Source organism: Callospermophilus lateralis, chromosome 3, assembly GCF_048772815.1.
Source record: "Callospermophilus lateralis isolate mCalLat2 chromosome 3, mCalLat2.hap1, whole genome shotgun sequence".
Lineage (NCBI taxonomy): Eukaryota > Metazoa > Chordata > Mammalia > Rodentia > Sciuridae > Callospermophilus > Callospermophilus lateralis.
Window position 1 is genome coordinate 71,327,164 of NC_135307.1, and position 24,015 is coordinate 71,351,178.

Below are 24,015 nucleotides of genomic sequence, written 5' to 3' on the forward strand. Positions count from 1 at the left end.
ACACTAATGTACACGAACTTGAACCAATGCACACGGAAGAAAGGATGAGCCTTCCCACACCAGTACAGAGCTGAGGTATAGCACAGTGTTCTCTACAAACCGTCCCCAGTCCCTGGCTCCTATTACCCTGGAGCACCTACAGCCTCCCTCTTCCCAGGTAAACTGAAGTAGGCAATCCTAGGAATCACAGTGGACTTGGCAGGGACATTTGGCTTTGGGCTAGCATCCCAGGCAGAAAAGGTAGCTCAAAGAACCAAAGGTGGCTGATATCTTAATGACATAATCGCATTGATTATATTGATTATGTTGATTTCATAATGGCAAAAGGTAACCTCTGATAAGAAATAAGCTTTGACTGTCCTTTTTTTTTTTTTTTTTCAATCACACAAGAGTCTTTATTGCAAGCTCGAGCCGTTTCCGATGCAGCAGTCCCGAGGAGGAGTTGGTTCTCTTTTATAGATGGAAATCTTGACTGAAAATCAGTCAAGAACAAGTATGCCACACACACAGCAGGGCAGACATAGCACTGGGAGAAACAGGAAGAAAAAGAAACTGTCTTCTGACCATGATGTGAGCTCTTCACCATGTTGAAGGACATATAATGAAAATTAATGATAATAGCTTCACCATTCCCCCACCTACCCTGAACAGTGAGGGAGACCACACCAAAGTAAGACAAGCATTAACACCTATGCCCATCCTTCATTCAAGGGTGGAAATAGATTCAAGTCCCCTGGCATTACAATGCAAGCAATTTTTCTTTGTGGCAGTTTACATCCTCCTTTAATCGTATGAATATCAGCAGGTAGAGGGGACAAATAGTGGCCTGTAATCAGACGATCTGAGTCCTCACCCTGGCTTCAGCATCAACTAATGGGGTAATCCCCAAACACTCTGGGCACTGCATTAAATCATGTATAAGATGACAACAAGGTGAGATCATCCTTAGTTTTGTTGTTTTGGGCTTTGGTTTTATTTGGGTTTTGCTTCAGTTTTTGGTTTGTGGTTTTTTTGTTGTGAAATCCTTCATACAAATGAAATCTCATAGAGAACCTTAATACTGAAAGCTGAAATAAGTAGGAGGAAAGGTGGGGTCTAAACATCTCTCCCAGAATCTTGGGAGTCCACAGCAGAGCATGAAAACACCCAGGAGTCCCCTGAAATCAAAAACCTGATTCTGGATTGTGGTTGTGGCTCAGTGGTAGAGCATTTGCCTTGCATGTGTGAGCCACTGGGTTTGATCCTCAGTACCACAGAAAAATAAATCAATAAAATAAAGGTATTGTGTCTATCTACAACTAAAAAAATTAAGAACTTTAAAAAAATAACATAAAAACTTGATTCTACCTTTAGTAGAAGTTTAACTGAAACCAAGGGAAAATGAGGTTTCTAATGCCTACTCAGAAGCAGGGGGTGGGAGGTCATGGTAGAAATATTACGAAGGGTCCCTCATTCATATGTATGTCAGTCTCTCGCATACATATGCATGCTTATTTTTCCAAATAAATTTAATATGCTGTGATTAATAAAACTAAAGTTCATTTAAAAGTGTTACTGACTTCATGGTCATGTAGGACTCTGATTTGTTTTTTTAAATTAAAAGGAATTACCACACTCTAAAAGACTGGAAGCCACAAAAGAAAGAAAAAAAAAAAAAAACAATGTTCCACTTGAATTAAACAATGTAACTTGATCTCTTAAATATCAAGGATTCTCCCACCTCCAATAAACTAGTTAGATCCTTGGACTCCCAGCTGTGGCTCACAATGCTGTTTTGAGAAGGATTCTGTGAGGCCCTGTCCAGGCCAGGCAAGGAAGAAGGGGAGGGTCTCCTGTCTTGAGCTAGATATGCCAGGCTGCGTCAGCCAAATCATCCAAGATGCACTGGCAATCAGTGAAGAACTGAATTCCAGCTCTCCTTCTGTCATTATACTAAAACACAGAGAATTTTCTACAATATGAACCATAATATGTGGCTTGAAACTCTGACTTAGTTACTTGCACCATTTCTCCTGTGGCAACAGATAACATAAGGGCTTTCTGTTTAATGCTATACTTAAAAAACAAACAAACAACAAAAAAAACCCTTTCACTTCAAAAGAGTTTATGCCTACCGACCAGATGATTATACCAAAGGCGCTTTTTTTTTTTTTGGGCGGGGGGGTTGATTTTTATTCTATCATACTTGTCACTTGCTATTTTTGAGCCTTGATATTAAAATCATTTCTTCAACAGAACAAAACAAGTTGTACATTTGAGAACCTCAGTAAATACAAAACCAATAACAGCTACCAACTTCAAAAAATTTATGATGTTAAATCTTAGAAACTGTGTCAAAGCTTGACCCACTTAGGACTGGTCCTTTTAAAAATGGAAACCTACATCAAGAAAGTTATAAAATGTGAGCCCATTCATCATAGATTCTACCTAAAACTGTCATAATAAGAATTAACAGGAAGCTGGGCGGAATGGCACATGCCCATAATCCCAGTGGCTGGGGGGTGGGGGTGGGGCTGAGACAGGAGGATCTAGAGTTCAAAGCTAGCCTCAGCGATGGTGAGGTGCTAAGCAACACAGTGAGACTCTGTGTCTAATAAAATACAAAATTGGGCTGGGGATGTGGCTTAGTGGTCAAGTACACCTGAGTTCAATCCCTGGTACAAAAAAAAAAAAAATTAACAGGAAATGACTGAATTAAAAAATCTCAGTGGAATGTTTTCTATTTCTTAAATTGGTAAGTTCATAAAATAGTAAGTTTATATTACTACAGTAATATAAACTTCTCCCTCTCTCATAATATTTGGATTATTTCATTGTTCTGCCTCCTCATTCTTCAAACAAGTTTAGAACAATGGAAAACTACTACTATGCTTACTATAACATAAAACAACAACAAAAACTGCTTGAATACTTTTAGTCTAGGATTTTACCAGCCACAGAGAAAGGAATGTTCACAATCACTATTCTATCTCCTATTAAAGATTTTGCAACTGCAGGTTAAAAAATGTAGACCCCTAAGGTAAACTATTTCAAGGTCCATTTTACATTGGTGGTGTTGCTTATTCCCATGGTGTGAGGAAAGCATCTCATTTTTTACTCAGAAAGGTATTTGGCATTCTGGGAAATTCTGCTACTTGGGTCAATTTTATAGAACCTGGGATTGGAATGATACCCAGGAACTAACAAATCGGCTAGGGAAAAAATTTCATTTTCTCAGCCTAGGAAGAACATGAATTAACATCTCATAAGTAGTATGCAAACATGACCTCCTTGGCATCTTAGTCCTTCCTCCAGAGAATCCTCTTGTATCAACCACTGTGCCGTTGGGCCAAACCACATCTCCCAAACAAGTACTCAGGGACCTACCTGCCAACATCTGCCTTTCCAGAGAGTGCCACAGGAGATGTGTCTGTTCACGGCATGTTGTTTGTTATTTTTTTAAACAGAAACAGGTGCAGAAGTTCAAAATAGTGTCCCAGAAAATAAAATCTGAACAGAGCCATAATACTAAGTCGTCTTGTCTAAGCTTGCTGGAGAATGCTTTTACATCCTATTACTTGCATTACCACAACCATCTAAAATTAGTTTCTGAATGCTTTGAGGAGTGTTTATTTCTCTGTTTAAAATTAAAACAAACCTAAAGCACTTACAGTAAAAGAAAACCCTTTTCCACCACAATACTGATTTATGACATACTGACATGAAGGTGATCATATTGTGATGACCACAGCATTTATAAAACAAGGTGCTGTAGAGGTAATGCTGCAGATATTTTCACCAAGCACTTGAGTATCTGGTTTACAGTCCCATTTATAAACAAAATGAACTAAGGATAACATTTCTTTTATCACATAAACCATTGTAATATAAACTTCTCCCTCTCTCTTCAAAATATTTGGATTATTTCATTGTTCTACCTCATTCTTTCCAACAAGTTTAATACAATGGAAAAACTACATATCATCTCCCGGGGTCTGGTGTCTGCACAAGAGTCTTCTCTGTGTCTCCCCATCAGCAGACAACCACAAAGACTAAGAAACCACTAAAGCAAACTCCAGGAAATGCAAATTGGTGATAAAAGGAAACAGGAGCTGGCCTGAGGTTTCCCTCCAGATAATGAGGAAAGAGCCTGTTAATAAGAGAATTAATTATGCAAAACTTCAGCCAGAGACCCTTAATCACAGGGAAATACTTTAGGTCATTTTATATGTGCCTAGAGATCTCATCAAAGTTTCCTTTCAACGGGTTTCATAATTGTTTACTCTATTTATGAAAAGTTCTGGAAACTTCATTTTTGCATTGCTAAATCATGTTTTTTGACCAGTTTAAAAATATTGAGATTTAAATTAGATAAAAGGGCAAAAAGGCCAGTTAAGCAAGAAAAAAATATAAGTCACCTAGGGAGGAAAGTTCTATACAACAAATTTTGTAAGTGCAAACGAAAATACAATGTGCTAGCTTCAGCCAGTTGTTCAACCTCAGATAACTTTAAGAAATGAAGTGAAAGATGCTTTCACATGATGTTGCTATCAATGATGTTAACTGGCAAGGCCTTCCCGGAGGACAATTGGACAGTACCTAAATTAAAAAAAAAAAAAAAAAAAAAGAAAAGAAAGAAAAAGAAAAAAAGAAAATCCCACGCACAACTTCAAAATTTTATACCCACTGTCTTTTTTATTTCGTTTTAAAGAATATATCCTGAAAGAATTAACCTAAAACTTATAATGCTGTTGATAATAATTTTAAAAGAAAAACAGGAAAATGATTACCTTGTGCCAGGCATAAAAAGGAAATGAATATAGTCATCTAAGAAGTGTTTATTAAGAATTAATAACATAAAACAAGCTTAAGACAACATTTAGTTGGGGGAAGGATACAAAACAATACTAGATAATATACAATCGAAAACAGAAGCTTAGAGATTTGTCTCTATTTCTATATACATTCATATGTTCTCACTTTTTCCCATGGTGAGTTCATATTACTTTTGTAACCAAAATTAAAAATAAAATTTTAAGTTTCTGACATAGTTTCAGAATGACCTTGAAAATTCCCCATGCTGGGCAAAGCAACACTTCTCAGAGAAGGGACTTCTGGCAGGAAAAAACCCAAGAGTTGCAAGTAGGCAAAGGGGACCGACCAGCAGGCATCCTCTCAGGAGTGCTGGGTGTGGTGTGACAGGCCCTGCAGAGGCTGACTTTGACGAGTCAAATTAAAATCTGTTAAAATTTTAATTAGGCCAGTGTTCTCAAAGTGTGTTCCACAGGCATCTTGAGGAATCACAGATATTTTCAGTGTGTATGTGAGTACAAAATTTCACAGCATGATGTTACTTGACATTTTCATTTTCACTCTCTCAACAAATACACAGAAATTTCCAGAAGCTTGGATGAAGTCATCACCCAGATGACAACTCAAGTTTCACTACTGATATTTTAAAATGAGTAAGTGAATAGTTTTAAAGTTGGTCAATTTTAGTTTCTAGCACGATAAATACATTACACAGACAGATCTCTTTGAGGTCTTCAATTTCGGATAGGGCCAAAGATTCTTGAAACTGCTGGCCCAGATTACTTCATTGCCCAGTAAGTACAGGAATCAACTGACAGAAGTTACCCAGGAATGTATGGACTCCTATCCACAGCACAGTAAATTAACTTTGTCTGGAAGTAATCCAACCATTTTATGTGTCTAATATATATCATCGGTCCTTTAGTATATTAAAACGTTTTGTATATACCAGCCAATATATTTCAGTATTTCTGATTATGGAGATGGTAGACAGATAGATATATAGACAAACAGTCAAATAAGCAGACACATCTGTCTGTTCTTCAAATTCTCCAATGAGCTGGTCTGAACATCTTACTGGTTCCCTTGTTAATTTATAAGTTAAATTGTTGCCATTTATTAATTTTATGATTTTGAGAATCTTATTTTTCAACTCTTTCATTGGTTAGTACTAGCAAACTACAAATAGATCAGATTCTGTAAATAGGCCTTAACACTAATAGAAATGAAGGTGAGGAACTAATTAAATAATTAATCAAACCAGATTTTAAAACAAATGAAAGCTGCCAGGTTTTTGTTCTCGTGACTAAAAGGCTCAGGGGTCACTCCAATTGAACTGGGCTAACTGGGCTAACTGGGCTGCGCAAAATAACCACACAAGAGACACAAATACCTTTTTCTTTAGGGTCACTGTGATGGCTCCTCTGACCTTAAGGGTCCTCAGGAAGAGAGAGAGAGAGATTGAGGAGAAGCTATTCAAATGAGGCAAGGGGTCAGTTTCAGGGGGCTGAGTCTATCTTCATGATGTCCACTCTCAGCAGGTTGACTGACATCTAGAAAGGCCACACCCAAGGTCCCAGTAAGAGAAGGGGACACACAAAAGGCACTTCCATGGAAGATTCTACCCTAAACAGGGCAAGGGGTTATACTCCAAAGGAGCAGGTGAGCATAGCTTCACCCATGGGGCTGTAGCAAGACACACCCATGAAGGAGACACTGACCCTTGAACCCAAGAAGGGTGGGGAAAGCTCTGCCACATTTCTGTTACTGAGCACCTCAGCACCCAGCGGGGGAGTGTGACTCAGTCACGAGCAAGGTTGATCCCCCACAGAAAGCGGTAACAAATGAATTTTACTAATTCAACAAAACAGATCCTGTCAAGAGTTTATTTTCACTCCTATTTCACTTACTATTTTGTGCTAAATATAGCTGAAAATAATACAAACTGGATTTTCAAAAAATTTAGGAGATGAGGCTTGGTTTCTAATACAGACATAGGTTAAGGCTCTGTCTCCATCAGCCCTTCATTGGTTGAAGATACTGTAGACTGAAATTCATTTAATACACCTAACCTTCCAAACACCATCTTCCAGCAACAAGGCACAGCAGAGAATGTGGGTTCCACATGGCTGACAGGAACTGCAGTTCAAGGCTGCCACCCAGCACTGTCAGAAGGAATCATCAGATCCCATATCGCTAGCCTGGGAAAGGTCAAGATTCAGAATTCAAAGTACAGTTTCTACTGGACGTGTGTCGCTTTTGCACCAACACAGAGGGGAAAAATTAAGTCAAACCATGTTAAGTCAGGACTATGGTGTTTCTTACCAGTTTCCTCAAAGTAGTTTGATTCTATTGAGTTTCTGCAGTTAACCTGTGGCATTTGACAAGCTTTAACCTTTTCTTCCATTTATATAAAAACAGTATAGTAAGAGTGCAACAGGTGTCAATACCTCATCTTATAGATGAAATGCTCAAGCCACCGAAAGATGAAGTGACTGATCCAATCTTATTTGCATCAAGAGAGGCCGGGAAGAAGCTCCTCAGCTTCTCCATTTTACACAGCATAAAACACTTCTTGATTAACATCAAGTCTCCCTCTCTTCCAAGCCAGACCTTGCAGACATACACATAAGTGTACATATTCTGTGGAGCACTCTTCAAACTGAGATACTGCCAAATTAGATTAATTTAAAAGGTGTTTTACTTTTGAATTATGGGTCATATTTTTACAAAGTAATAAGCGTTTTCTAATGTCTACAATGTTTTCATGAAAACCCATGGTTTTAAATATTCCTACTTATAGATGAACCACTATTTATACATGAAACATAATTTCAACTAAGTCACAAAGCAATTAATGTAACTTTTCCAAAGTGAAACAAAGTTTTCTAAGGCAGGGTTTTGCAAACTGTCCTTCATGAACCCGCCCCAGCCCCCTGTTTACACACCCTCATAACTGTTTATTTGTGCATTGTCTAGGAGATTCTGCACTGCCACAGCAGAGTTGCACATCTGGCAGGGACAGCCAGCTAAGCCTGAACTATTTACTAACTGGTCCTTTTCAGTAAAAGTCTGCTGCCCTCTCTCTTAAGTGATCATGTTCTTACTTATCTCGATCCAAGGTTATCTTTTTTTTTCCAAAGTGAAATTTAAATTAGATAACCTATTTTCTTTCAGTGATGATCCTATAAAAATACCTCCTAAAACTAAATGTTGCTTTTTAAAAGCAGAATATTCCTATGGTGAGGCTTTGGAATATGTGTGTGTGTGTGTGTGTGTGTGTGTGTTCTTTGACAGTCTACTGTTCTTTGGACAGTCTACAGACATAAAATAACTAGCAAAGTCTCACTGTAAAAAAAAAAAAAAAGATTATGTCATGACCTCAATATTTAAAACCTGGTTATTTTCCAAAACTCAAAACTAAAATACTTTTCTTGTTTGATATTTTGTTGTTATTGCTGTTGTTTTCGTCTTAAAAAGTTAAAACCTGATTCAACAAAACCACTTAGGGCAAAGATTTGCACTAATACAAATATCACCTAAGATATCAACACATTATATGTTTTCTGTAAGAATTTTAATTGAACTAATTCATACACTGTAAGCATATAACCCTTAGACTGCTCTCCAAAATAGGAATCTAAAAAACCTGATACATTTTTTTTTATTCCCAAATGTAAACAACCTTAATATCTATTTGCACATGATCTAGCAAGGAGTGTCTACCATACTGTTTACCAAATACCTTATTTAGCTCTAGTGACCAGATAGTACAAGGCATCAATTATTTTCATTTTAACTAATTTATAGAAAACAGAAAAAAAAAATAAAAACAGGAACAGGCTGTACCATGAGTTCCAGACTGTGGGAAATTCTGCAGAACAAATAACCTGGTTCTTTTCAAAATAATTTGCAAGGAAAAAAATAACTGCATGAGATTTAGAGAGGTTTAAGGGACATTAAAACACACACACACACACACACACACACACACACACACTGTGTACAAACCTTATTTAAATTCTGAGTTGAACAAACTTAAAAAAGAAAGAAAATTTTAAAACTGATCAGATGTTTGATGATTTTAAAGAATTAATAAATATTATTTTAGATATGATGATAAATCTTTAGTTATGTTTATAGAAGCTTGTGTTTTTGAAGATCTATACTAAAATGCAAAAATGTTTATAGATAATATTATATGATGTCTAGAACTTGTATTTTAAAAATCCCAGAGTTAGGGGAAAACAATTGAAGGCAGAGATGAAAGATTGGTCATGAATTGGTAATTGGACAAGCTGTGGATACATGCTTGTCGAGGATTCTTCGACTAGTTATATTAATCTCTCTACATATGTGTGTATAGAAATTTTTCAATAACATATATTTTTAAATCTTCATGTTCATACTACTTGAAACAAGATAAGTAGCAATAGGAAGCAATTAAGTCTGGGGGAGGCATTTTAGGGAGACAGAGCAGATCTAGAAGTATATTGGTGAAGTACCATCCATTCTGATGATTTTTTTAATTTTGTGTTTTAATTTTAATAAGCATCAAGACTATATTGGCAGATGGATGCGGTGCGGTGGTGCAAGCCCACAATCCCAGCTACCTATAAAGCTGACACAGGAGGATCTAAAGTTTGAGGTCATCCTAGGCAATTTAGAGAGACACTGTCTCCAAAAAAAAAAAGTAAAATGAAAAAAGGACCTAGCATGTAATAGGCTCTGAGTTCATTTCTCAGTACTGCCAAAATAGAAGGGGGAGGAGGAGGAAGAGGAAGAGAGGGGAAAGGAAGAGTCTATTGGCATATTTGTGTTACTTGTTACGACAGAACTTTAAATGAAGTCCATCACCCCTGACTGCATGTAATTTCCCACAAGTATTACCTGTGACTATAATGAGCTATCACCCTTATGATTATGTTGTGTTATAGGCCAAAGGAAGATTGTTTGGGGCGGGCCTGAACTAATCAAGCTGAACTAATCAGGCTCACTCTTTACTCCTGCTGGCCTGCAAGGAAGAGAACTAAAGGTAATCTTTGGCTCACAGCTACCAACAATCTTCAGTCCTGTCTTCACAAGGAAATATAGTCTGTCAACTAGAAGTAAGCTTAAGAGAAGCCCCTGAGCCCCAGATGAGAACAGCGGCCTAGGCTGATATCTGGATTTTAGCTTGCTGCTGAGACCCTAGCAGAGAATCTAGCCACAGCATGCCCAGACTTCTGACTGGTATTATTTCAAGCCACTAAGTTATTATGCAGGAAAACACACGCACGTGCACACATGCGCACACACACACACAATATATATACCTGGATAGCATCCTACATCTAAATAGCACTACAGCATCTCAAGGCCTACCTTTGCATATGGGCTTCTTCTAGAACCAAGCAAGTACCTAAACTTGCAGCAATTTAACTTCTAATTCAGTGTTTCTCAGAAGATCATTTATCCAAATTTATAATCCCTGATAAATGAACTAGTTTTTATCCAACACACATAGCTTTGCAGGCAAGAGTTCATACTTGAATGCTTTTTATAGTGTGAAGTTTTCTAAAGCAGAAAAATCCTGCAAAATAATCGAATGGAACAGATTGAAAGCAAATTGTGACTAAACCAAATGCATCACCAAAACTATAGCTTATCATCACAGCAGGTATAAAATAAAATATAGCTTTTTATCTCCTACTCCCTAGTTCATGATTAAAAGACATGAGAAAAATATAGGCCAGATTCCTCTATACAAAAATTTCTTTACAATAAAATTTTCCATACTTAGGTGATCTGTAAATATTAAATAATTACCACGACTATTCTTTGACCACGTTACACTTCTGTTTAGAAAAAATGACATGTACATTAACATAACAAATAGAAAAATAATATCTCTGAGATCTAAATATCTGTTAAAGCTCCACTTGTTTGATTCTTTTTAGTCTGTCTTTTTAAAATAATAGCTTCATTAAGATAAAATTTACATGTCATAAAATTATCCATATAAATCACCCAATATAGTGATTTTTAGTACATTCATAAATTGTATAATCATTACTACTTCTTCCAGAACATTTTACTCACCCCCCAAAAGAAATCTTATATTATCTTTCGCTGTTGTTGTTATTCAACAACATGGAATTGTATTTTTCACTCACATATAGTACAAATGATAACCAGCAGGGTGGCTCTAACATCCTTATTCATTTTGTCCTTTAAAACTGTCATTCTTTTCTCAGTACCATATCACACTGACAAATTTCTCTAGTACTAGAAAACCTTGGCCATCTGAGACTCAAAATCAGCATTCAGGAAATAAAAGAATGGAGGTAGATGATTTTACCATAGGGATAAAAAGTGTTGCAAAAACAGGTTTGGATTGTAGACTATTATTTCCTATAAGTGATGCTGTAAACATACCTTTGAAAAGATGGAGATGCTCTAAATAAGCTAAATATGAGACCACTTGCAGTGACAGCAAAGAATCTTTCATTGGGGAAGCTCTTGACCTATTATACAGGTAACCTGTTTATTTCAGACACTGAAGGTAGAGGAAGGTCTGAGTTTTAAATAAATAGAACAATACTTCTGTATTCCAAAGGAAAAAAATGCGGACTTCTCTAAAAATATTCAACAGCATTGTGGAATGGCCATGGCCAACATCAGACATTTTTTACACTACAAATGAACAATTCAATGATGTTTTAAGGTATGGTTTCCATGGCTTATGGGATTGGCCAAAAATTATTCGGCATTTTTTTACTAAAAGTCATGTCTTAGATTGTGCTAGAAATCTGGGCTTGAAATTCTACCTTTCATTCCCCCCATTTGGTCATTCTAACTCTGGGCCAAAGGCAAGAGCCTCTGTGGGGATGTGGTGCTGGCACATGGCATCAGTTCAGAAGGAAGCGCAACACAAAGGCCACGCCACAGGTGCCAAGCCAGAGAAGACCAAGAGACTGAAAGGAAGCTCACAGAGTTTGCTGCAAATAACCTAGATCCTTTCTAGATTATTTTAGTTTAGATCCTTTTCAATAATAGAGGCCAGAAAGAACATTTATGTCTATTCTCCACCCTCTTTGATCTCAAGGAAGCTCACAGTGATGACTCCTTGTGATTGGGTAGTTTCTGTTTCCTTTTCTTTCAAACAGTAGGTTGAAATGTTCATTGACTCCACCCAGGAAGGGATCTTGAGGAAAGGATAACTTCCACAGATAGAGTTTTTCAGTTAAAACTGCGAAAAGATAATAAAACTTCAAGCTTATTGGAAGCATTGGGCCCAGTAGATTATATAAAGCACACTATACCACATGTACAAGACTTTTCCTTTTCACAAGTTCAAAATGCTAAATTTTTTATAAAAATATTCACACAAAATGAATGCAAATTTTTAAAAGATAAGCTGCATCTTTAATCAGCCAGGGAGACAACCCCAGGACACATCTGCAATTGGACCCATGTTTCCCAGACCCAAAATCAGTCCCTCACCTCTAATTTTCAGTCCTGACTGAATGTTAGAATTACCCGGGGGACTTCAAGAATCCTGGAGATGAGGCCCCAAACCCAGATCTACTGAATCAGCATCCTTCGACTTCTCTTTCTTAAATCCACCATGGAAACTCCTGACTCCCATATAGACTAGAGAAACAGACCTGGCCCAGCAGCCCTCAAGCAGGGTAGAGATCTCCCAGAAGTCTCACCTATCCTTCAGAGAAGGAACTCAATTTACATTTTAACTGAAACTGTGTGCTGCTGGAAGCACCATCTTTGCATTAGTTGTGCAAAACCAGGAGTTTGGGTTGGAGAATTAAAACCTGACAATATTTTTGCTTTGTCCACTAAAAAAGCAAGTGCAAGAGCTGCCACAGCCCAAATTTTAGAGTCAAGTTTAAAAGACATTCTTGTTTGGAGGAGGAAAAAAAAAATGGACTATCACTCTGTTAATCCTTTCAGAGGTCTTCCCACACTGCTGATTTGAGATAAGCTGTCATTTTTCAGGACTAAATCCTTTTTTTGTTTGTTTGGTTTTTTTTTTAAAGCATTTTGACCACTGGCAACAATGACGGAGCTGGCCTTTCCTTTCCTCAAAGCCCCATCATCCTTATCCAGAGATAACATTACTGACCTACCAACCCAGGTGATGGACTTCAAAGTTGTTTATTCACTAGCTCTGGTGGGCTTACCCTGACACAGCCTCAGTGTCTCACACAGTCCCCTGTTGTGACCAAGGACATGTCCTTAAAATGTGGCTGACCTCCCAGGCTGTGGTCATGGAAGAATGGAGAAGTGACCCCATAGGGTCTAATCCACTGACCTTTACTCTGCTCTAACCAACTGCCCAAATAAATAAAAACAGCAGGGAAGCTCAGTTTCCCAAATGAAATCCAATTTATCCCTAAATATGCAAGGCTGGTTAGATGCTAAAAGTTCTCAGGCCATCTAAAATCTGTCAGCTGGCTCTCAACCAGGGTGATTTCCCCCCAAGGATACAGCCATGTCTGGAGACACTTGTGGATGTTTCAGCTGGAGGAGGAGGAGGTGCTAGGCACCTAATGGATAGAGACCAGGGATGCTGCTAAATATCCTACAGTGCACAGAACAGCCCCCCACCCCCAACACAGAATCATCCAGCCCCACATTTCAATAATGTTGAGGGTGAAAAACCATGAATCAGAGTAGGAGAATGGGTCGTTTGCCAGCCCACTGACAGATAATCCTTTGAAGAGACTCTGGTCCCATTTTAATTTGGTTTAAAATAGGGATCACAAACTCAATGGCTTTAAGGGCCAAGGAGGTAAGAAGTATCACATAAACTAAGTGGCTCTGAATGAGGCATAAGGGTGTGGTGAGATCTGTGACAAATCAGAGTATAAATGTTCGCTAAAATCATTTCGTTTTTAAAAATACTGTGCTGGCCAAGCACAACAGCTGGCTACCTTCACCCCCATGGACCACTGGGGGTTGAACAGATGGGACGATGATCACAGACACTTGTCTAGCCTCCTCCTTTCTATCCTAGGAAATATCCCTGGGCTGTCAGGTTAAGAAGAGATCAGACCTGATGGGTTAGCTCCAGCTAAGAACAGGATCTCAGGTACATTGCACCAGGCAGGGGCCAAAGTGGGGAAACTTTGATGAGGAAAAATAGGGTTCCCTCAGACTCATCCTTTTGGGGAAATCCAGTATGCCACATTAGTGAGGTCACTATTTTAAGATGATACTGTTCTTTTACCCATTGAGGATTTTTACCCAGGAGATAGTTTATTCTATGTGAATACTCTGTTTCACAGCTAAAGAAAGAAACAGAGGCCCAGGAAATTTAAAGGGATCATGAAGAAAACCCAAATCTGAACCTAAAATCAACCAGCATTTTTTTTTTTCTTCTGTGCAACTAACTGCAAAAAAAATTGAAAAAAAATGAAGAAATTCCACTCAAGGTATCATGCATGACTGAGCTAATTTACCAAACATGTTAGACATAGATTTTACATTTAAACCTACTTGGCATTGTTCTTTTTCTCCATCAGAAAAAAAACTATTAACGTGTTTGCCCCAAGTCACTGTTTGAAGATGTCTTTTCCACACAACAGAAGGATTGAAAAACAGACTAAATACTTCTAGCTCCTTCCCGACCAGCCTGTGGACAGAAAAGCCAAATCAGCAAATGGAAATCCAAGAAGAAGGAAGCCCTGATAGGAGTCCCCCTGCGTGGACACATGGCGTTCTGCTGGAGGAATTCCTGGCCTGAAGAGGCCGGATAAACAAAGGCAATCCAGAGGGAAACAAGTGATAAGATAAATGAAACCCAATAATTCCCTCTGTCCTCCCCTCCACCTACTTCCTACAACATGTTCCATCAGAAAAACAACCTGAGCTTGGGAGAATTAATAGGTAAGTTGGAAGGTTAAAGGGGAAGATGTGCTTTCTTGTCAGGTCAGTGACGGTGGTCCCCTGATGATAGGGAACCTGGCAACTGGGGACAGTCATCCTGCCCCACGCCCAGGGAGTCCCTGAGAGCTGAACTAGCAAATGACACCCACAGAGTACATAGTAGGGAAAGGTGGGGTATGGAAGAAAGGTAACTTCAGTCACAGCCTGATAAGAAATTGGGTCAAATTAAAAATAACATATGTGGTTTCCTTTTTTAAATTTTTAATCAATCCTTCATCAGAAAATGCATTGGGTAAGGTAGTTTCTTGCCACAGCTCCTAAAACTTCTACAGTTAGAAGTATCATCTACAACCCACAAAATATCAAGTCCTAAATGGGTCAGAATTTTTCTAATCCAACTTAATCTCTGTTTCTGATTTTAAAAATATAAAAATATATGGGGCTGAGGCTGTGGCTCAGTGGTAGAGAACTTGCCTAGCATGTGTGAGGCACTGGGTTCGATTCTCAGCATCACATATAAATAAATGAATAAAATAAAGGTCCATACATTTAAAAAAATAAAAAATATATATAAAATAAAGATAAAAGTATTGTTATATTGTGTGCATGTACAAATATGTATGTATGAATATGTAATAATAAATCTCACCATTATGCACAACCATAATGTACCAATAAAAAAAAGTGGAAGAATAAATAAACAAATAGAAAAGCAGGCCTGTTAATTTAACTTTCTGAGAACACACTGCAGCCATTGGCTTGAATCCCAAGCATTTATTTATTCTTCACCCTCTCTGACTTTTAGTTCAAATTACCATTGAGTGCTGAGGGGAGAGAGGGGGTTATAAAACAAACATGACTGTCATACAAATGGGATGAGGGAAAAAACAAAAATGATACTGTTGTTTCTTTTGCTACCATCATCCTAAATCAAACAACAGTCATTAATATCTGGCTAAAAATAAAATAAAATAAAATAATTGCCCTGAACAGGATGACATATTCTGTATCCACAATTTCAACAACTCCCAAGGGAAGAGAATAGCCAAGGTGTTCCAAGCGATTTAAGTTGTCCATTTCATTTCCTTCAATTTCTTATAATAAGTTTTGCAATAAATTCTCAGGACTTAGGAGGACCCCTAAGCTAGCCCTCGTTACAGAACTGCAGGTTCTAACTTAATTTGAGTCTGGACATTTCACTGCTTGGTTTTACCTGATCTCTATGAAACAAATGCAGATTTAAGCCTCAGTACCAAGGAACAATCTATCTCATCTGACAAATGATGACCTCCATTCTTCACTCTTCCCAAGGGCAAATCTGCAGGAGCTTTGTGGAAGACTAAAGTCCAGATCAGTAGTGGCACCAAAAAGCTGGGCACAGTGGAGCATATCTGTAATCCCAGTGGCTCGGGAGGCTGAGGCAGGAGGACCCAGAGTTCAAAGCTAGCCTCAGCAAAAGTGAGGCACTAAGCAACTCAGTGAACCCCCGTCTTTAATAAAATACAAAATAAGGCTGGGGACGTGGCTCAGTGTTCAAGTGCCCAGTTCAATCCCGAGCACTGCCCCTACCCCCTCAAAAAAGTAGTACCAAAGGCACACTGATGATCTCTCTCATTTCTCCAAGAAAGGAAAGAGAAAGAAGCCAGGGGCTTTGGCAAACTTTTATGAAGCTGCCCTAGTCCTAACCCAATCTTTGCAGAAGGACACCTGTCAGAGGCATATACTTCCTTGGCAAACCATTGGCAATGACTTGCCTCTAGCTCATGTGGTCTAAAAAAAAGGGACCCCTTACCAGCATTTTATAATATGATACTTTCTTTTGCCCCCAGGAATGATGGCTGTGCTCTGATAAATCCACAAAGTACTCTCTAATCTCTTGTGGTCAAGAGTATGAGTTTAAAAAAATAAGATTAAAAAATAAAGCTGAGTAGGATTACAGGTACAGTGGCTCCAAACCAAGGTAAAGCTATCCCATGCCCTTGACCTGATTTATGTGGCACTAACAAACCAAGCTTAGCCAACAAAAGCCCATCTCAAAAAAATAATTAAATAAAAGTTGGGCATCCGTATTACCCCAGAGCTAGAATCTAGGCTATCTTCTCTTGTAAGTCTAAATTCAGAAAGTTCATCAGATGGGCAATATTTGCCAATTGTACTGCAGGTATTTTCTTCAGAAATGAAAAGGAAAAATACCGTTTTAATAGGTGACCCTAATTGTGTGCTTGGCAAAAATACAGGTGACCTTCAACTCCAATCCTGGCGCAATTTATAGAACAGAATGAACTCAGGTTATTACTAAAGGTGAATGACATACTTAGGAAGTGTAACAAGATGAATGGGGGGCGGGGGGCTCCTGAAATCAATGCCTGCTAAATGATATTATTTTTGAGTAGCCTAATGACTAAATTAAAGTTTCTGTTTACATTTTCCCTTCCTGACAATAGCTAGTAGGGCACAGCTTTCCTATTTATGTCCCTAAATTAACCAGTTTGTATTTTAGTCAATTGTCTTCATTAAATATCGTCAAAGTGGCATAATATTCAGTTTTAAGCCAAAAGGAAAAGATCTATTGTAAGTCAGGAAATCACACCAACTACATTAGAAATTGAACTTACTTCCCTAGTTTTCCACATTTAATTTACAATGGTCACTATGATTTAAAAGAGTTACAATGGTTTATTTGGCACCGAATTTGCTACACTGTAATAACAAATAAAAGTCTGAGGTGGAGAAAAGAAAGTTTATTTCAATATTCAAGGATATCCAATATCACATTACACATTTGACTACTCTTCATGTTTTCATTATTTTCTTTTCAAAAGAACCTTCACAATTGATCATAGAGGGAGGGAAGATAAGAAGTCAGGGACCTTCTTCACTCCCAATACAGGATTCTGCAGCCCTTTTCTGAGTGGAAATCCTATAATCAGAAGAGGTACTCTACCTGGTAAAAAGTAATCTCAATTATCAAATAGCGTTTTAAAACTGGTTGGGCTCCTAGTGGATTTAGTGATGGAATATAAAAACATTTCTTCTTTCAAATAATTTGCCATCTTTCATATAGCAAAGAGACCTTAAAGGTTTCATTCATTCCAATACCCAAATACAATATAGCTACTCCCATGGAACATTTTTGTTCCAGAAATACACACTGCAAGCCACCCATCAAGAGGCAATTTTATAGCCTAGCCGATACCACACACACACAATCCCAGCATCTCAGGAGGCTGAGGCAGGAGGATGGTGAGTTCAAAGCCACCGCCTTGGTGATGGTGACCAACCACTGCCTCAATATTAACAGACGCAAAGGAAGTAGGGACATCCCCCAAATCAAGCTGGACAGAAAAGAATAACACACAGGAATATCAGAACCCAGGCAGTTCTGTGGTATGGAGAGAATGAGACTGCCTGGATCCCCAACCTGGTCTGGCACTTACAGACCACAGCTAGGCAAACTCCTCAAATTCCTTATCTGTATAGTGGCAATAACAGTATCTAGCTTGTACAATAGTGAGAAGTCCATGATATAGTCCACATAAAGTATCAGAAAGAGCTTGAGCTGTCACACAGATACTACTAAGTGTGCTACGGTCAGGCGAAAGGTTCTAAGGAGGAAGGGGGTTGAAGACCGAGGGGTAAGGTAGGAAGCCATCCTGGAAGCTATGGCATCTGAGCTGGATCTGAAAGCACCTGAAGTATTTGAGAAGTTAGAGGGGTGCACACCCCAGGTAAGAAGAATCTCTGATGCAGAAAGTCACAGGAATGCTTAAGTACCCATGAAGAAAATAGGCTCACCAAAGCTGAGGGAGTGTTTGCTAACTCTGCATTAATAAGGGTTGGGGGCAAAGCTCTCTACACTTGTTGCTGTGCTTCAGTACTTAACTGAATTTTACACATTATGGATTTAAATCCTCTCTGAAATGTTCTCTGCTCCTGAAATAGTAGAAAGGATCCCAGAAGATAAAAAGGTATGAACACCTTTTTTCTTTTCCTGCATAAAGAGTCTACTAGAGTGGTATGTAGGTCACTAAAATCAACTTGCATCTCATCTTCATCTGTCCCTCTTTCAGTGGGGGTACTAATTTGGTGGTGTTTGGAATTCCCCACCCTCCCCCCATGCTTCAGATCTTTCAATTCCAGTCCCTGTCAGCAACATAAGCCACGTAAATAACACAATCTACATTAAAGACAGTATGTCTGTTAAGTTAATGTAACTTCAAAAGCAGTATCCTCCACCTCAGCCTGCCCCAGCCTGCTCTGCCAACCAGACATACTCCTCAGCCACATGCAAAAAAACACCCTCAGTAGTACCAGTTTCTTAAACAGTACCTGTGTATTCAGCTGCCTGTAAACTTGAAGCTCTTAGGGAAACCACTTAGAACAGATGCTGTATTTAATAGATATTCATTTATAAGATTTCCTCATTACCAAGTTAGACATATTATCACCAAAATAAGCGACAGTCATCCAAAGTCCTCTTCCAAAGAGGAAAAAATCACTTTTGTTTTGACTGAGGCCCCATCAGAAAGAAAACAAATTTGCTAACCTAAATTGGCAAAGTTGCTTTGTTTTCTGCAGTATAAAGATAGACTTAATATTTGAAAATACAAGAGCATGGCTGGAAGCCCGGGAGGGCCCCATAGCAGGGACAAGCTCTGTTGATAATTTCCTGAACCCAGCACCTAAGGCTGTCAATGGTACCAGCTTTGTTGGAAAAGTTTGTTTCCTCTCATCAACAGTTGTAACTTCTAAAGTGTTTTTACAGAAGGATTCTAGATTCTCAAGCCAAAGCCACTCTTTATACCATCCCCCAAATATTTACAAAATGAAACACTTTCGATCTTCACTGTGTTTTATTTGTAAACATCTTATTTGTTCTCAGAACCACAGCATCAACACTAAAAGCAGCCTTTTACACAAAGTAGCTCAAATAAAACCATACAGAGACTTACCTTGTTAACACCTAGAACTGTCTGCAAAGCAAAAAAGCCAGAATTCAAATTCCTTAACACCTATTCACCGAGCTCCTGTGAGCACCATCCAAGGATGTGACCCACCACGCCCCCTTTACTATCACACCAGACTCACTCATATAACTTATACTTCTGAAAATCTAAGAAACTGACTACTGGATAACAATGTTACAAATATTGGACAAATGTTCTGTTTTCATATCACCCAGTCTGGGACTAGTGATCCTGTTTGTAAAGCAATTCTAACCCAGATGACTGCACTGCTATGCCCCAGCTTTTCTGAGAGACATTAGTAGCCTGGCAGGGTCTCTAGGAATCTTTGCCTTGGTCTCTTTCCCCATTCTCCTGTCATACACCTCCTGGGAGAGTTAGCCAGACTAAGAAGAGTGATTGATGGAAATCTAGAAATGCCTGGTTGGGTTAAGAAGAAATTCTAACCTTAAAAAAAAAAAAAAAAAGTCTAAGTAGGTGAACATATTTTCAAAAGCAAAAAACTATAGAATATATCTCTCTATTTCAAATACAAGGAAGGCCTTTTATGTCACACTGTGTTTTGGTTAAGACAACTTCAGGAAACTAAGAGGAATACTACTATGGGGAATGTAATCAGTAGGGATGTAATCACCTACTTAAGACAAGATGATGAGTGTCAATCACTTGGAACTCAGCATCCTTAAACATTAACCTGAACATGAATGCATGTTCCTGACACACATGTACACACTTTCCACCTCCTACTGTAACTTCTCTGATAATGCACTTGGCATAAAATCCAAGCAGAGAGTAAACAGAATCTTTGTATAATTTAATTATACTAAATGTACTTAGATTTACAAGTAATTGTATTCACCAAAAGTCTGTAGAATGGCAAAGCCTAAACAATTAATTCTAAGACTAAAGTATAATTAGAAGTCCAGATACTAAAGTAATAGTGTAGTAGTAGAAGCACATTATAATTATAAACATTATTATTATTATAAACAATAATGCAGCTGCCTTGCCCACTTTGAAGCATTACCATGAAGAACCAAGCCATATGGGGGGACAGGGGTGTTGACAGGGAATTGAACTCAGGGACACTCAACCACTAAGCTCACATCCCCAGACCTATTTTGTATTTTAGAGACAGCGTCCCCCTGAGTTGCTTAGCACCTCACTTTCGCTGGGGCTGGCTTTGAACTCTGAATCCTCTTGCCTCAGCCTCCTCAGCCACTGGGATTACAGGCACAGTGCACGGGCTGAACCAAGGTATTTTGTCATAATAGTAAGGTTCAGCGACAATAACCCAATGCTCCAGTGTCAGAAACTGGGTTTAAACCCTCATCTTCAGAGCTGAGGATGTGGCTCAAGCGATAGCACGCTCGCCTGGCATGCGTGCGGCCTGGGTTAGATTCTCAGCACCACATACAAACAAAGATGTTGTGCCTGCCAATAACTGAAAAAGAAATATTAAAAAAAAAAAAAAAAAAAAAACTCATCTTCAGAATACTTTGGAGGGTGGGGGGAATAACCAAGTATTTTTTTAGAGTCACAAGAGTTTTTGCCTAGAATCAATTTTGGAAATCCTCCATAGAGCTCTTCTCACATTATCAAGGAGAAGACAGAGGTTCCCAGCAGTAAAGGGTAAACCTCAGAGTGAGCTAGACAGTAATGACAGAGCCAGAGCATGATCCAGGGCTCTTGGCTCCCAGCCACATGTGCTTTACTCAAGGACCTGCATCCTTTGGGATGGCATTTAGATTTTCCCAGAACCCTAAAGCATGGCAGGGATTTCCAAAATTCAACTTCACTGATCAAATGTCCCCAAATCACTTCAACTGCACCTAGGACAAACTGGGTACCTTTACTGGTGACCAGGAAACTCTCTTTATAAAGAACAGAGTAGAGCACCTTTCTTGAAAAAACTGCCTCCCACACAATTGGGGAAAGATGTAGGTAGCCTGAAAGGGGAAAAAGATCTTTCAAACTGTGACTTTCAGAGTTTGCCTCAAGGAAAAGGCTTCCCACAATTGTGGGGAAGGAGGTGGACAGATGAAGTATATGCATGAGAGTGGGAAAATGGGTCCGAGAACTGTGTCCAAACTATTTACAAGAGTCCAGGGCTGTGAAAGGGGTGAAGAGGAGAGAGCAGCTGGGCCCAGGACAGGCATTTGACCACACCCACAGGCCACGCCCTCCCAGCTGGCCGCAGAGCCACAACGAATCGAAACAGCAGTGGGAGCAGTTAAGATTCCGAAGGCAGGAGTCGCCATAGCAACGGGATTCGTCCTGCAGGCAAACTCTGCTTCAATTCACTGGGTCTTGCTCGGATCTCACAAAACTATCACTTCAATGAGAGTAAAAATGGTCACTGGAGGCATTTGCTCTCGATGCTCTCCTAAGAGATATAAGGCGGGAGGTCCGGAATGGGGTGCAGGAATCTATTCCAGAGCGCACGAAAATATTTTATCGGGGTAAGAGACAGAACGCCCAAACCCAAGCTGTAAGCAACTCGAGAAAAAAACCTTACTAGGGTTAAATGAACGAGTGAGTGAACGAACAAATAAAGGTACTAGGGAAAAAAAGAATCCTGGGGACTTAAGTCCGGACGTCTCCAGTCAGAGGACAAGCCGATCACAAGCAGTTGGCTTTCGGTACCAGCTGGGTAAACCCGATTATCCAGCCCTCCTGCCCCACAGCTAGCCTTATCTTTAGATTATCCGACACCCCCACCCACCCACCCTTAACCCCAGGGCTCCGGGGCAGGCACTACGCCACAGCTCAAGTGCTCTTTGCAGAGCAAGCGATTCAGTACTGGGAGACCGAGGTGCGCCCTCCGGAGAAGGACGCGACGGGGTAGAGCTCTGCAGCGCCTGGAACCCGGTCCGCAGGCGGCGCAGCCTCCCCTCGCCGCTGTCCGCCAACACCCCTAGCTCGCTCCGCAACGCCGTATTTTCCTCTATTCTTTTTTGAAACATTTAGCTCCTACTTTTCCTGATTACAGTCATCTCGTCCCTTTCAAATGGGGCTTGAAGTGAGGGTGCCAGGGACGGTGGGGTTTCTACTCAGACGCTGAAGGGTCTCTCCTTCTCTGTGGCCACCTCCGTGTCCAGCAAGCCTGCCTCAGGATTCTCCCTCTGGGAATCGCTGGGCCAGGAGCTCCGGAGTGCCAGTGCAGTGCCCTCAGCCCCTAGCCAAGGCTACGATCTCCCGGCGCCCAGCCCGGGGAGCTTGTAACAGCGACAACCGGTACCCAGCTGGCTCCCCTGCCAACCAGGAGCCTCAGAAAGAAAGGAGGGAGGGACCCCTGTCCTCGGGAGCGCCCCCCGTCCTCGGAAGCGCCTTCCTCTGGGCTCAACTCGTTTTGTGCCGCGCTGCAGCCATTTTCCAAACCCCAGATTGGCAGCCGGGAGCTGTCTCGGTCCTGTTCCCACCCAGACCCAACCTGAAGGACGGGTTTAATATTTACCTACTGACCCGGGAGCTCCAGGCAGGCAGCGGGAGGGCGCGCCTCCCGAATCCGGCGCCTGGCCCAAGGAAGCACACCCACCCCCGCGCCACCGCGCGGTGCCACTTAATGAATGAGTGTGGCGGGAGAGACGGTACGTCCCCCTTACCTGAGCAGCCCCTGCATGCTGGAAAGACGGCTCTGTGCTCCGGATACAATGGGATCCGGTTAAACAGTTTCCCTTCGCAGCCGCTCGTAGGTTACCAACTCGCAGGTGACATCACCCTCTCTTCGCCTGATAGGCTACAAGGTGGCGCCCACTGCGCATGGACTCCCCGGTCGGACCCGTAGGCTCTTGGGAGTTGTATTATCTACCCGACAGACCAAACCGGGACAGTCTCGCTGCCGGGGCTCATTAGGACTACAATTCCCGAAGCAACCCTGAGTTTCCCCCCCCCGGTACCCGCCCCCTGGTCCCGCCCCCTCCGAGACCCGCCCCCTCCCCGCCCTCCCGCCTTGCAGTGCCCACGGTGGTCGTTCGGAAGCTGAGCTGCGGACAGCACAAGCCAGAGGGAGGGGCACCCTGTGGTCGTACCCTTTGACTTGACCTCTATTCTGCCTAGCTCGCGGGCTCCAAGGGCCGCGAGAGGTCCGGGACTTGTGCGCACCCGCCAGGCAGTTCTAACCTGCTGAGCTTTCTAAGCCCCAGCTAGGAAGGGACGATTAAGCCTTTTCTTTGCCTTCTCTAAGCATAGCAACTAATTTGGAGGACACACTGGTTTCTGGGCTAAATATGGTCCTGGTATTTCCCCAAGTCTCCTAGAATGGAGCAACGCCAGCAGCGAAAGGGAGGAATCCTCGAGCACCCAGAGTGGTTCAGTTCACCTTTATCTTCTCTTTCCTTCTCCCCACTTACCGGAGACCGGATGATCAGGA

General features: G+C 40.4%; 1 protein-coding gene across 1 annotated transcript in view; it reads right to left on the reverse strand.

The window, feature by feature from the left end:
* Daam1 (dishevelled associated activator of morphogenesis 1) overlaps positions 1-23,337 on the reverse strand; it is a 165,765-nt gene extending 142,428 nt beyond the window's left edge. The window contains exon 1 of the mRNA XM_076848356.2: positions 23,249-23,337. The gene's annotated coding sequence lies outside the window, so the exon portion shown is untranslated. The remainder of the gene's footprint in view (positions 1-23,248) is intronic.
* Positions 23,338-24,015: the final 678 nt, after the last annotated feature.